Source organism: Anser anser, assembly GCF_964211835.1.
Source record: "Anser anser genome assembly, chromosome: Z".
Taxonomy (NCBI): Eukaryota; Metazoa; Chordata; class Aves; order Anseriformes; family Anatidae; genus Anser; species Anser anser.
The window spans coordinates 16,804,464-16,818,361 of NC_139723.1; the positions used below are offsets into that span (position 1 = coordinate 16,804,464).

General features: G+C 49.6%; 1 protein-coding gene across 4 annotated transcripts in view; it reads right to left on the reverse strand.

Moving 5' to 3' along the window:
- The window catches only part of CORO2A (coronin 2A), a 51,702-nt gene that overhangs the window by 26,759 nt on the left and 11,045 nt on the right, over nt 1–13,898 (reverse strand). The window contains exon 1 of one of the 4 annotated variants that reach the window (XM_083816492.1): nt 8,133–8,256. The exons of the other annotated variants lie outside the window; for them this stretch is intronic. The gene's annotated coding sequence lies outside the window, so the exon portion shown is untranslated. Of the gene's footprint in view, nt 1–8,132; nt 8,257–13,898 lie in introns of those variants that run through there. 4 annotated transcript variants of the gene reach the window in all.

Here is a 13,898-nt window from a genome sequence, read left to right on the forward strand (position 1 = left end):
GAGGTGCACCTTCCTCTGCCATCCATCCGGTTTCGGCGGCTGGCTTAGCATCAGCAGCAATTTTCCCCCGTCTTTATGTGGGGGAAAGGCTGAGCAATCCTGACATTTACTCCTCTAGGTGCTCTCTGTGTATTTTCTTCCATCCCAGGCACATTTCAGGCTCCGGATATGCAAGCAGGGAATAAGGTACCCTGGCTCTGTGCTGAAATACTTAACCAAGGCATGAGTTGTCTGTAGCTCCAGGACAGATGTATGGTGCCTGTGATACCCAACAAATGCACAGAAAGGATGAAGCTGCACTAGTGTTTCAGCTCAGCTCGTGTTTCCCATCAAACACCAGACAAAGACGTTGGTGCTGAGCACTGCACTGAGAACAGGCACCAGATGATTCAAGGATAACTCAGCATAGTATGTCAGGGACCAGAAATCACGGCCGTGTAGCCTGCTAAGGAACCCTAACAGCTCCAGGGTGGAGATGAGGGAGGGAAGCTGTGATAACAGGCTTCAAACACAGAAAAAGTTGCTACAAGGAGGATTCAAATCACTTGCTTTCACAGTCTAGGGGAGACAGTTAAAAGGCCCGTGCTTTAACTGTATCAGAGCAGCCTCCAATTAGGCAGCACTAATCTCTGACAGTCACAGCAGTGGAAAAGGGAAATCCCCACCGGAGGCGTTTCCCAGGCAAAGTCAGCTGAAATCTAGTAAAGACCACAGAGCCACAGCTGACCCTGATTTGGACAGGAGACAGACTAACTGAGCAGGAACAGAGAAATCAAGTAATACTGCCGTTGCACGTGCAGCAAGCCTCCTACGTCCAGAGTGTGGCAGAGCTGACCTGTTCGTAGCACCTGCACTACCCCTCAGCAGGGCACCCGGCATCTCCGTTTCTTACAATTGCAATACCTAACCTCCACATGAAGAACTGCAGTTCTTAGCATCTGAGGCAAAACAGTAGGATTAGGTATTGCTAACGCAGAGCAATCTGCTTCTTTGCAGCACCAGGAGCCGTGCTGCAAGCCAAGCTGTTTAGCAATGGACATCACTCCCGCCAGTAACACGTCAGAGTGGCTCCTTTCAAAAGTATCGCTGCTCAGAGCCAATATTACGAGCACTGTGACAGTAGACAAAAGCCAGTAGTTTAACATGAGCTTGTCTGTTTGATGTAGTATTTGAGTTTGAACCTTCTCTGCCGCCCTCATGAAAACAAGCCCCATTTCCTTGAGATTAACCTTGATAGCTGCATGGGACTGCAAAATGGACGTGTAGAGGGAAAACACCATCCAGGTACGGAGCTGAAGGTGACGGTGAGAGAAGCGGGTCTGACATGGTCAGACCTTCAGAAGCAGAGATCACAAAATGTCATGGAAAAGGAAGGAAGGAAACAGAGGCACAAAAGCAAAGTGGCACAGGATGGCACACAGAGAACTCACATGAGATGAACAAGTCTAGAGGGCACAAGAGAATTCTCCTTTTGCTTGGACCACCTGGAGTTCCTTCAGGGAATTTTTCACTGAAAATTTTTCAAGTAAACTAGGCTGGAGACCACCTCTGAGGTCCACTGGCTTAGAGACAAATGGCCGAGAGAAATTTTTCAGGGCAGTTTGGCTCCAAGCTGCCCCAAAAAGTCTTGAAGCCCCCAGGCACAGAAAATGTTTTGGAGTAGCTTGGTGCAGGAATTCCCTCTGGGCCCTGTGGGTGCTTTCCAGGGCCTCCAGGCACAAAAAGGCTTTTCCTGAACGGGGTGAGACACACGTCTGGGAAAAGGGTGTTGCTGCCGATAACCAGATGTTATCTCAGGTCTGCCTGCCCAGGCTCAGAGCGCTGTGTGGTTGCCATGAGAAGGCACACAGACTTTGTTTTATTACCACCATCAAAACCACACTGGCTTTTTGAGCTCTTCCTCCCTCCGGTCCCAAAATGCTCACTTCTACATGAACCAGCCCTTTCTCCCCACCAGCCATGCACAGGGAATCCCAGGGCTTCACAAGCACCCACCATGCACCCAGCCAAGGCACAAGTCCTGGCCCCTCTTCTCCCTGTGCTAACAAATATTACTGTTCCCCTGACTCGAGGCTGCAAAGGGAGTGATGCAAACAGGCACCCTGCTCCACCAGCTATAAGACCACCTCTATTCAAAGCCTTTTTTGCAAGTCATATCCCAGCTAAGCCTGTGCCAGCACAAGACCACTGCCTGCAGCACATCACATTAGGTCAGGAGTCTGGCGGGACTGTGCTGCCATCCCAGTGCTGAAGCAGGACACGTGAATTGCAGAAGCAGCGCTCCATTCAGCCAATGCCGCCTTTAAAGGGTGAACAGCGGTTTGTAAATCCTGACAGAAAGCTCTCTAGTCACACCTGCCTTCAGGCAAGCAAAGGGGGAGCAGTCAGCCTGTCTCTGCCCCTGATCACAGGGGTATCACAGTGTTCAAAGGACAGCCAGAGCTCTTGGAGACCAGAGCCTGGCATAGCACCTCCAGAGGAGCCCGATTTGCATCGTCTCCCCATCCGTGTGTTCACACAGGGAGATGCTCACACTCCTCAGCACACCTCATACCTGGGCTGACAGACTTCCAGGTTGCTCCGCAAAACATGGATGGTACACCCCCCTTGTCAAATAGCTGTTTTTTGGGGCTGCAGAGTACAAATACACACCAGTGGCATCTGAGATGCATGAACTAATGTCTGTGTTTCCTTCACACTCCCCAGCTTCACCTCAACAAGCCTCCCGTCCCTTTAGACCCGTGCTCTGCACGGTCTGTGTTGCACTCTGGCATGAAAAGCTGCCTTGGCACCAGGAAACACCGGCTGAAATCCTGCCAGACCTCTGGGGACCTCACCCCATGGCACCCCTGGGGAAAGCATATGATGTGACAATCTTCCAAAACACTTTTAAGTGCAGTTTCCTTTTGTTCCTAGGCAGGTTTCCAAGCTCTACCTTTACCTCGGCATCCACTCTGAAAAGCATCGTATGTCCAGGCAATCCAGTCTGGTAAATTGGACACACTCTTCCAGAGAATTTACAGTTCTGAATGATTTTTTAAAGGTCCTAATCTCTTGAAAGTTAGCAATAATTTGAAAAGCAGAAAGACCAACAGAAAAAAAAAATTACCTTTCATTCCTTCTCTTTCACATAGGGTCAAAAAGAGATAAAACGGGGAGAAATGAAGAAATACAAATGCTGATAAGGGGTCCTTGGAAAGCTACTATGAATATTTCAGTTTGCAACACCATGGAAACTTTTCATTTCCCTTTTCATTTTCTCCTTTGGAATGCTTAACTTGTATTGCACAGGCAATGTCTTTTCCCTTTCAACCTCATCATTTCTAGGGAATGTTTCTATGGTCCAAAAAAAAAAAAAATCTTAGGGCAGCCTTGCTAGCCTCCTGAGAGCACGGTTCACAAGTATCCAAGGAGAGTGCCTCCAGAGAATCAAACTTCTGACTGCATGCAAATAAGCAGACTGAAACTGGCACGAGGTTTCTTGACTAAAAGGCTCCAGAGAAAACACACATACACTTCTCAGCCCGGTATTAGCCATCCATAGAATGAAGTTTTTGCATGCATTCAGCAAGTCCCTGTAATAAAATCAAACAGAGCAAAAATCACTGGCCTTCCCCAAATCTGTCTGGGTCCTTGTTTTCCCTCCTACTGTCTTCAGCTCAGTTTCATTCCATTTACCTTTATCCTCTCCTGCCAAATCCTCTCTCCTCCCTTTCCCGACCGACCGTTTCTTCCACACAGCTGATCCTTTCAAAATCCACCCCTACTCATCCGAAAATGAGTAACCTAACTGCTGCCAAAAGACAAGAGGAGTCAGTCTGGGGGACTCAGAAAGCCCCTTCAACAGTCTTGCCTCTGCCAAGGGCAATTAGCTAATGGCAATTCTTTAACGCTTAGATGACAAGATCAGGTTGTGCATGAAGTCAGCTTCATCGCTGCACACCCAGCTGGTCACGGGCAACAGAGGAGACACTGCCATTTGAAGTACTCCTGGGACTGCAGAAAGGAAGCAGTTAAATATGTGCCCTTAAATAATGTAATTAATGTATCATGAAATATTGCTGGGTTTCTGCCTGAGAGCCGGCTACACGCCCTGTAAATTTCATGGCCTGGCTCCGTGTGGAGCAGGCTGCACAGAAGAGCTCCACAACAGCACCCAGCTCTGCCGCAGCCCCACAACAGGCTCACGTTGAAACCAGAAGATGCCTGCTACCTGCTCCCAAACCAGCCTTGGGCAATCTTCACACAGGCACGGGGTCTTGGCTCCCAGATCCCCAAGTCGAACGTGCTCCCCGCTAACCCCGCTGCGGGTGCAGGGGCACCGTGAGGGCAGAGGACCTGCTGCAGAGCCTCCCTGGAGTCAGGGCACGGCTGGGGAAGCACAGCATGGGGCCGCGTCAGCAGGAAACATCTCCCCCCGGGTGCTGCACTCCAGCAAGACTCACACAGAAGCACATTTCAAGGCGATGCTCGGTCTAACCGGAGAAGCTGACCACGTCCCTGCCCCAGCCTGCTGAACTGGGACGGTTTCTGCAAAGGCAAAACACCGAATCATTTTGTTTACTCTGAATAATACTACCAATGTTTCTCCCACAGGGCAAAGATCTCTCCCGACTGCCGGCACTGCAGTGCACGTGCTGCAATACACCCTGCCCCTGCGGCAGGGCAGGAGCATTCAGAGTGACAGACACTGGAGAAACTGTGTATGGAGGAACTTCTCACTTCCAGATAGCCTTACAACTTCCAACCTCACACTACTCAGCATGCATTTCTCACCCCGTCTTCTGGCCTTAAGCAGAGAAAAGCCTGTCAGCTGCAGCTCTGGTAGGAGCAGAGCGATCACAAAACAAGCAATCAGCGAGAAAGGTGGCTGCTTATTCTAGTCTGGGGTGCCAATTTCTAGCCGCATGCAAATAGTGCCGGGTTTCAGTTTCCCATCATTCACATCCTTGTTTGCCACCAGCTCTCAGGACAATGAAAATGGCTCTGGTAGGAACAGCAGTGTGCAAACGTGTCCCTGTTGTTAAACTAAGGCACGGTTTTCTGCCAAAAGCATGCGCTGTTTCCCGGAGGGTTTTGGAAGATAGGGCACAATCCTTCATGCAAGCATAGATCACGTTCAGGCATGAGCAGACAGCCCCTTGGAGCATGAGCTGGTCCTGCCATCATTTGTCCTGCCCTGCACAAACATTGTTCTCAGGGGATTTCACCAGAGCAGCCAGCTCTTCACGCCTCACCCCCTTACCTGCCTCCTGTCCCCCTACCGTGAGAAGCAGGGGACAGTGTTAACCACAAATACCAGTGAGCAGCCCCCCACCTCAGAGCAAGGCCATCCCCAGAGACAGACGACTGTGGCTGTGGCTTCCTGCAGCACTGCCTTGCAAACCCCCAGGAGAGGGGGTCCCTCACCACCCCGTAGCCCTGCACCACCCGATTTAGGGTGACCCCCCCCGGAGACCTTCAGTCTTCTGCTGGCAGCTCTCTGGGCACGGACCAAGAACAGGCAGAGCAAGGAGCACTTCCAGAGCCACCCACCTCCAGCCCCGAGGGACGCCTCGCCAGCAGCCTGGGGAAAGCCTTCTGGGGTGTGCTTGTAAGCTGCTTAATGAAAGGGTCACTAATGATACAGGTGTGCTCATAAACACTACATCCCATGTGCCGCCAGGCAGATGGAGAGGCAGTCCCTGGTCTGCAGGCTGCAAGGAAACTGTGGGAGACCCCTCAAAATACCAGGGAAGCTGCTGTGCTGGCAGACTGCTGCAAGAGCAGGCGGAGGCATTGCCGAGGCACTCCTTTGCTCCATCAGTTTGTGACCATCCTTGTCACACCCCACCAGCAACTTTACTTCCCCATGATGAAGGTCTCCGCACAAATGTGGATGTTCCTCTCTCCTGCACTCTCCTGCTCGGCGATGCTTCATTTATAACAAACTCTTCCCAAGAAACATCATTAAATCACAGCCAAATAAATCCTCACGCGGCCATCCAAACCTTGTGCTCAAAGAGTCACACTGTCCCTTTGCATCTTAGGCACTCCGTGTCTATGGGCGTGAAAGGTTCTGGGTAAAGCTGTGTGAAATACACAGCTTCCAGTACGGAAGAAATATTGCTAAGAACTGATCGAGGAGGTATAAATCTAAACTGTTACCTTGTTCCCTACAACAGCCAAAAGCACCTGGAGGTACTGCACGAGCCATCTTCCCATCCTCTGGACCAGAGCAGGCTGCTCGCTGGTGCACCAGAGGGATGCAGGTGCCATGGCAGATCTCCAGCACTTCAGCTCCCCTCTTAGAGGAAATGTAAACCTTTTATTTTGCCCAGGGAAAGACAGAAAACCCAACCATTCACTGCAACTCTGTTTTCGCTCAGAAAGTAAATCCAAGTACAAATGATGAGTTTTTGCAAAGGAGTGGTAAACAAGGCAGATAAAACAGTAAAGTCCTTGCAGGTTGTGTGGAAATATTCAAAAGCATTGTACTGGAAACAAGGGAGTTTGTAGTCAAATCAAGAAAATATAAAGGATAATATAAAAATATATTTCAATATATAAGGAATAATTTCTAAATGGCCCAAAAACTACTGAATTCTTTCTCAAGCACAACTAAAGCAGGACTTTCATGGATCACCTTCTGCAAGTTCAAGAATAGTCTGTCCCCAAATGAAGCAAAATGCAGGAGAAGAAGCAAAGACCTGCATTCACGAACAAGAAAATCCTCAAAAAAAAGATCAGCCACAAAAAGGATACACACAGAAAGCGGAAGCAGGAACAAGCAACCTGAGAGGAACAGAGAGACAATGTCCAAACATGCAGGGCTGGGCTTACAAAAGCCAAAAGCCCACCTGGAGCTGAATTTGGTGAGGAATTGGAGGGCAACGAGGAAAATGTCTACAGGTATGTCATCAGCAAAAGCCCAGCAAGCCCAAGTCCCCTGGGACTGAGGAGTATGTCAGGAGCAAGGAAGACTTATCCTTGATGGAGGAGGATCAGGTTAAGGAACAATTAAACAGACTGGACATGCACAGGGGCCTGAAGGGACGCACCCGCAGGAACTGAGGGAACTGGCCCATGTTGATCAAGACCAACACTGGTTTTCTCGAAAGGTCGCGGCTATCAGGGGATGTCCCAGAGGGCTGCAAGAGAGCAAATGTCACTCGTCTTCAGAAAAGGCAAAAAGGATCCAGGGGGCCACAGGCCCTTCAGCCTGACTTCAGGCACTTAGACATCAGGAGAAAGTTTTTTACTGCGAGGGTTGTCAAGCAGTCGAACACGTTGCCAGGACAGACCATGAAGTCTGCATCCCAGCCTCAAAACTCAGACCATGTCCTGAGCAACCTGCTGTAGGTGATCCTGGTTTGAATGGCAACTGGACCAGGTGGTCTCCAGAGGTGCCTCCACCCTCAGCCGTACTGTGACGCTTTGAAACCTGCACGGGGATCTCTAGGGAGGGCATCCTAAGGAAGTACAGTGAAAACAGACCAGAATTTTCTCTGTGTGCTCACCGTGAAGATGGGAGAAGTTCCCATTACAGAACACTGCCCAAAAGGGACTCATCAGACAGGCCATGCTCAGGGGGAAGGAAAATGAGTGGCAACAATTCACCCAGCTGACTGCAAGCAACAAAAATAGCCGAACTGCAGTGTGCTCCCTCTCCTTTAAATCCAACTTTATGAGGCGAGCAGGAAAGCAATGTTAGAAGGTTCTCAGGGAAGGCTGGGAGAAGGAAAATGAGATCAAATAAATAAAAAATGGAACAAAGCTGGCAGACACACAGAAAGAAGTCAGATAGAGGGAGAGTCAGCACAAGTTTTGTAGGTCCTAGCCAGGTCTCACACACCAGAATCCCCATGATACGGTGTGCTTGGTTTTCCAGCACTCAGCACAGCTCCTCACAAAAGCGGTTATGCAGCATGAGGTTAGCAAGAAGGTCCTTAAACGGATGTGATTTGAGAAAAGTGGGAAATTTCTACTTCTGGAGTGCTGAAGGCTTGAGATCTAAATAGACTCTCAGCACCCTCTTCATACGCCTACATGTCTCCCAGGAAGGATAAATTTGTGGAAGAGAGGCAGATCTTCACAGGTCTTGGGAGTTCATCTTTTCCCTGTTCTTCTCATTCATTTCTTTACATACTTACCTAAAGATCTTTGTCTAAAATCCTCCAGTGACAGACAGAGCACCAGCTTCCTATGAATCTCACCCAGTTCTCAATTGCCTTTACTATTACAGAGCTTTTCCCTGCTTTCAAAACTGAATCTCCTTTCATGCAACCATGTCCCTTAATTCTTATCCTATTCAGACAGATCACAGGAAAAAGACTGTTCCCTTCTTCATTCAGCAAGCTTTCCTACACAGCTGATGCGCAGCTTTTCAGTCTTCTTCAGCTACACCTCGTTCTCTCTCCATCAGCCACGTTTTCCCAACAGCTGATGGATTTGTCCTCCTCGCTTCCACTCTCTCCCAGCTGATCTGCATTTTTCCAGAGCAGTTGCACCTAGAACTGGCATATTTCTGCTTCACCAACATGGATGAACAGACGCTTCCTTTATAATTTATCAGATACTTTCCTGTTCTTGTTTATCAGTTTCTTGCTGCAGCGTGTCGCTGGGTTGTGCTCATCCTGGGACGAACTGCAGCCCCTGGATGCTTTTCTGCAGAACTGCGCCAGGTCTGCCTGTGCTGTGTCATCCGAAGACCAGAACCTGTCACTGCTGGACTGCATCCTGTTTTTCCTATGCCATGCCTGCAGCTCATCAAGGCAATTTCAAGACAGAGCCCTGCCTTCTGCAAGCTTCCTGCTCCTCCTGGTTCCTGTTTGTTATTTTTTCATTTGTCCTAATTGCTAACTAAAATACCAAACAGCCTCGGATGTCAGAGAGATTCCTGCAAAACTGAATCAATAAATTCAATAAATTCTCACATTTTGATAATCAGCTGTTATTTGTGTGGTCACATAAACTTTCCTGTATGGTTCCCTCGCCAGATGTACCTGTACCTTACTGCAGACAGGTGCATCTAGTGCATGTTCCCTCAAGATGATTAACTGGGACAGTACTGAACATTTGGCTGAAGTCAAGATAAATGCCACATCCTGCTATTCGCTGTCCTCCAGGATCACCACCCTTCACGAGAGTGTGTTAACACGATTGTATTGCCATGATCACTCTGCTTCTTCCATTCACCATCTCTCACAGGTGTTCCACTTTTTCATGTTGTTCTGATAATCTCTTTACAGACAGGCCTACAATTCCCTTTGCCTCAAACTCCGGGCTCTCCTCCACCCACTGCAGTGCCCTCAGAGACAACCTGTTGATGGCTCCATGCTTACAGGACAATTCAGCTCTTCATGACAGGAGCAGAAGCTCTCCGTGATCTCCATGCCTTTGTTCTCACAGGGCTTGGAAACAGATTTTTTCCAATACTCAAGACTGAGCACACCACACATCTGTGTCATCAGCAGATCGTTCACAGAAAACCTTATCTGCAGTAGGAGGAGAGCTCCTGTCTTGTCTGTGACTTGGGGATCTGGAGCAACACCCAGGAGTCCTGATTACAAATCAGCGAGCCAGGACGCCTCCTGTCATAACACATCCTCTCAGGCTACACAGAATTGTGCTGCTCCTCCTGTGGAAAGTCAAGACTGCAGTGAAGCACAGGACAGGCTGCATTACACCGCTGTCTGCACTGGGTTTTGCTCAGCACAACGACAAATGCCCCTGTGCAGTCGTACATATGCATCCACAGGCAACCAGGGGTTGAAGAGCACTTTCACCCAAGACACCACACTTCAGGGGTGAGGAGGACCCCTTCTGGATTACTTTCTGCATGCCAAGATGGAGCCTAACCGGACCACCAACACCGGTGTGGTTATATTAGTTTAAGGACATGCTTTAGCTTCTGCTGAAACAGTATTCCCACATGAACAGACCTGGAAAGCCCAGTGGTAATAATAGGACAAGTAATAGTGCCTTGCAGTACATGGAAAGCTCTGGAAACCCAGAGAGCTATCACAGATCACAGTTTGCATCTCAGCAGATAACACTAGTCAACATCAATCAAATTGTTTTTCCCCCCTTTAATTTCACAATATAAATTTTCTCTTCCTGCACAGGAATGGAAGGGTGGGAATAGCTACTAGAGGGGACTCCGTTCAAACACGGAAAACTTCAGCATTCCTGCCAATATGATTGCTTTAGAAAGTAATCTATCATCCACTGCTTAGGTCCAGCATGTCTGTTGGTTATTTCCCTGCAGCCAGCCGCACGGTCGGTGCCCAGCCATATGCACACAGCAGCTAAGCCATATGGTCCTGCTGGTCTGTGCTAGGCAGCTCACTTGCCCCTGTACGTGGACTTGCTGCAGGCTCGTTACAGGCTGGCTTCCAGTCCCCCACCCTCATCCAAGCAATGTTTTTTCTAACCTGACTGATTCAAGGCGCTCAGGTTTACATTTCTAAGCTTGCTTTTTTTTTCTTTTTTTTTTTTTTAAAGCCCGCCCACAGGCTTCCAGCCTCCAAGTTTTAAAAGGTAAGATGAGTACATCCTCAGAAAGGCAACCCTGCAGGCAAATGGAAAATGTCAGCGCTATCTACAATTGGTAAGAGACGCACACATGAAACAGCCTCCTGCCTTTACAGATGTTTTATCACGGTTCGTGTCAAACCACTGCTCCGAGACAAAACCAGAGCTCGTGCTGCCCACATCTCCTGAATCGGGTGCTCGGTAAGCACAGGCCCTCCTGTTCCTGGCCCAGCATATCTCAGCCCTGCTACACGAGAAGGTCTGTGAGCCATGGAGCTGACACTGGGCTCCCCTCCCAGGTGAGCTCCCACCCACGGGCAGGCAGGTCACACACCCCGGCGCACCTCGCCGTCCAAATTCCACCTCCGCTGAGTAAGAGCGCTATCACGGAGAAAGTATCAGGAAGAAACGACTTTGATTCCAAAGTCGATCAGACAACATGATTACGCAGCAACCCAAAGCTTTAAATACCAGCTGTGTGTGTCATTTCGGACACTACTGCAAGCTGAGGGGCTGCGGATTTATTGCTATGAGAGCAGTACGCAGCACAGACAGAATGGTCCTCACCTCCTGGTTCACAGCCTGTTTCCACCTAACAGGGGGCAAACCGGGGCAGCTTCCTCTTCCACAGCTCTAGACGGAAAAGCAAATGCCTGCCTGCATGGATGTTTCCCTGGAGGTTCACCTGGGAACCCAATCCACCTTGCTGACTCCCTCAGGGTCTCCTCCACACCAGATGTGGTACAAGCAGCAAAAGCACTTCTCATCTTTGACTCCCGGGTGTGCAGTACAACTCAGAGCTGTTTCTGAAAGATGCCAGCACACTGCCAGCAGCTCAGAAGGGGCTTGGCTGCTCCAGGCACAAGCACACATGCCACAGTTGTGCCTTTTCCTATAACAAGGGGGACCCATATCTGGGAGCATGGCACCCTGTACCCTCCCTGAGGTCCCTCCGCCCCAGCACAGAAATGCAGACGCTGTGTCCCGTGGCTGGAGGTGGGTGTCCCAGCATCCAGGTCCACCAGCAGGAATCTTCACAGATAAAACTAATGCATCTGCATTGGCAGAGAGCTCCGCGTGGGGCTCCGTCACTGCACTGCTCGGTTTCCAAAGCCTGTCCTGGCATGCAAACCTCACCTCAGACACTTGAGCCCCTTCAGGGAAGCAGTTTACGCTCTGTGCCACAAGAAAACCAAGTTACGGGTGAAGTCTCACAAACAGGACCAGTCTGGCAAGCAGTTTTGTATGAATAATGCATTCAAAAAAGAAAAACTATATTGGACGGTAAATGTTTGTATACAAGAAAGGAGGAGGAGAGCCATTAGCTAAGTGATCTCACATTCCTCGATTTGCTTTATCAATCTCAGTATTCAGGAAAAAAAAAAAGGCTCAAGAGTAGTCCAGACTCTCCAGTGAATCAACAAAACCACACAAAGGACTGTACCACTTCCCACAGCCTCCGGGCTGTGCATTAGCTTTTAGCAAAGGTATCTACCACATGAATAATGCAGAACATCCTCCAGAGCATCTGTACTCCACTCCATCCACAGTAGCAAATAAAAACCTTTCAGCACGCCTTTCTGTCAGGCAGCAGGACCCTTTTACAGCTGCTCAGAGGCATATTCTAGGAAAAACAACCCTATCTGCCACACTAGCTGGAAGCCTTTTAAACCAGCCAGCTGGGAACCAGCCGTTAAATCAACCATCCTGAGGGGCCCTGATTTTATCAATTGCCTTGCCCTTCTTTGCCTTTTGTTCCTACAAGATCCGCACCCACTGTTAGAGGGCTTAGATTAAGGGTTTGGTGCACTTTTGGAGAACCACACGTGCTCCCTGCTGCCTCAAAATGCAGCAGCTCACCAGCTGCAGCCTGCCCGAGTTCCCTCTCCATCCCTGCCAGCCACACAGTGCATACACAGCATGCCTCTCCTGATGCTGTAAAGCAGCCCCATGATCAAAATACCCTTCCCTGACACTGCAGGCACGGGCAAAAAACCTCCAAAGCATCCCTCGGCCACCTGTGCAAACCCCTGGATTGTCAGAGGGAAAGCAGGTGACAGAAAGCAGTGCTTTGTATGTGTCCATCACTAGTGCCAGCTTGAACATCGGTCCTCTGCGGGACCCAGGAGCACACCGGGAGCCATGGGACCTGCTTCTGTCATCTCCAGCCTGCAGGCTAAAGGGAGGACTTAATGCTGGTGTGGGTGGGTTAGGGTCTGTAAAGGTGGTGGTAGGACAAAGGGACAACAAGTAGCAAAATCCCAGAGGAGACCATGTTCCAGAGATGTGCATCTTTAATCAGAAAATCCAGCTCCAAATAACCCTGCAAAAATATTAGCAGCTATGCTGTGTGGCAAAACGTACTTAACTATAGTGCCCTGGAAACCTGGCTGTGAAGAAACACTTCTGCCTGTAGTATAAACATTGCACAAACATCGAGTATGTGAAGTGGAGGGTGAAGAAGTTACTCAAGAAGGAAGTGAGCTGTTTCCTCATTCACAAAACAGAAAGGCCTGAGCCCTCCACCAGCTGAGCACGGCCCTGCTGAGCAGAGCTGCCCCAGGAGAAGGCCCTCCTGCCCCAAGCTTCTGGTGCACACTGGCCAGGGTAGGACACCAGCTCTCACGCATGTCCCTGGGAGGAGGCATCATCTGCTTGGACCACAAGCAGAAGGTGGTTCCAACACTTTTGCCTGCCCTCCTTCCCCCCTAAAATAAAACTGAGCCAGGGAAGAAAAACATTTTGCAGAGGCTTGGCCCATGCTGAACAGGAGGAGACCAGCAGCACACTGCAGCGCTGCACACACAGTCACGGCTGGTGCCACCTCACCTCAGAGCATCTTTCCAGCGAGGGGTCCCAGGCAGCCTGCCAAGGGCCAGGAACATAACCAAAGCCTCAGACTTAGCAAAATACACACTGAGCAAATTTTATTCACGGTAGGAGGTACACCAAGTACTGCAGACTTCAAAATAATTTTAAGCACATATGGCCAGGGATGGGCTAGGGCTGCCAAGAGTGAAATAAAACCATTCTCTATAATGCACTGTAGAGACAGCAAAATCCCGAGCACAGCCTTCCTGGATGAGCTTTCAGCTGCATTTGTCTTCAGTCACAGTGGAAACCCCAATGGACTCCCAAGGCAGGCAGAAATGCGCAGCAAGGTCAAGGATAAAAGCTCCCTGAAGGTGGCACAGCATTTCCACATCCCCACCACCTGGTATTACTCCATGGTTGTGCTCGTCTGTCAGGCTGGTAGAGCAGGGAGATGGGCAAGGGAGCATGTGTGCCTCACAGAAATAGCTCAGCCAGGTTATTTTTGACTGGGTTATCCCAGCACAGCTAGCAGCAGAGGCCAGAAGCAGGAAGGAAATCAAAAAGAAAAA